Below are 1,253 nucleotides of genomic sequence, written 5' to 3' on the forward strand. Positions count from 1 at the left end.
TACTTCTCCTGTCGCAGAAAATCTAGAATGAGGTACAGTAAATTTCTCCTTCGTCCTTGCGCCCGTTTTTCCTCCTAGAAAAATTCCCAAATTCCCGGAAATTCATACGTTTCGAATAATTCAAAGGGTTGATTAAATAAACTTCACCTTTTCACGTAACGATCGCTTGACGAGGCTCTCCTGAGCCTTCAGAGACAAATCGTTCATTTTTTACTCCGGAATACCGCAATTGCAGTGGAGGATAATTTTCACGGATTATTTTAACTGGAAGAGAGTTTTCCTGAGGGAAGATCCAAACAATTCCGTTGCCATAGCACCACGTCCTCGACTAATCCCCAGGAGAAAATCTTTCATCACTCGCTATTTCCTGTTTTTTTTTCAATCAAACGAGAATTAATGCAGAATTAAAATAAATTGATAAACAATCAAACGATTAAATACCTTGCGTTCTAAAAACTCCCTCAACCCGCAAACACCCCCAGAGGATTGCATTTCAATTAATTTAAGGTCGTCCAATTAAAATCCTCGCATGACCCCCCAAATCACCGCTCCACCCCCTGAAAAAAAAATAAACACCTCACGTGACATTTTCTCTCGTATGACCTGTCGCTTTCATTTGAAACGCGCGCAATACACGAGGGGATGGGATTCACCTCCCAGTGGCTGAACGCCGCCCGATAAGCGAACGCTTTTTTTCTGAAAATAAAATAACTGAAAATGTTATTTTAAAAAATGGCAAATTCGACTGTTAATTGACTCGTGGTAATTACGATGTGATAATTAATTAGAAGAATCTCTTTTAGGGATTATTTACTTGAGTTTTTGAGGATTGTCTTGGCACTGGGCAACCGTTCATCTACTGGTCGATTCTCCAGGGGGTGGAAGGGCTGGAGGAGATGTACGTCATGGGTGCAGCTGTACTGAGTACCAGTTGTGCGATTGCTGTTGGCTGGATTGGTCGGTTAACAATTGCAGTTGTTCAATCGACCCGGTGTTACCACAAAATCTCTTCACTGCGGATCATCAGCTGATCCTCTGATCCTCTGCTATTTAACAAATTATTTAACAAATAATTACCAAGTGACATTGAGTGAGTGTTGATGGAGCTCTCCTCCAGGAGCTGGGGTCAGTGCACTTCCCGAAGTACCAGGACAATTTGAAGATTTTTCATGATGAGTTTAATATGGATCCGGATGGACTCGCAGGATTGACACCTGGAGACTGCAATTGGTAATTATGGTTTTTTTTTCTTT

The 1,253-nt window shown here is 41.4% G+C and overlaps 1 protein-coding gene and 1 long non-coding RNA gene across 2 annotated transcripts in view; one reads left to right on the forward strand and one right to left on the reverse strand.

Moving 5' to 3' along the window:
* On the reverse strand, positions 1-896 carry LOC105270859 (uncharacterized). Its single transcript, XR_892602.1, has 4 exons — positions 815-896; positions 442-557; positions 148-367; positions 1-74 (listed from the first exon to the last, which is right to left on the reverse strand). It is a non-coding gene; the product is annotated as an uncharacterized lncRNA (long non-coding RNA).
* LOC105270858 (uncharacterized) overlaps positions 583-1,253 on the forward strand; it is a 3,118-nt gene continuing 2,447 nt past the window's right edge. The window contains exon 1 of the mRNA XM_011312079.1: positions 583-1,230. The gene's annotated coding sequence lies outside the window, so the exon portion shown is untranslated. The remainder of the gene's footprint in view (positions 1,231-1,253) is intronic.

Source organism: Fopius arisanus, unplaced genomic scaffold, assembly GCF_000806365.1.
Source record: "Fopius arisanus strain USDA-PBARC FA_bdor unplaced genomic scaffold, ASM80636v1 scaffold00096, whole genome shotgun sequence".
Lineage (NCBI taxonomy): Eukaryota > Metazoa > Arthropoda > Insecta > Hymenoptera > Braconidae > Fopius > Fopius arisanus.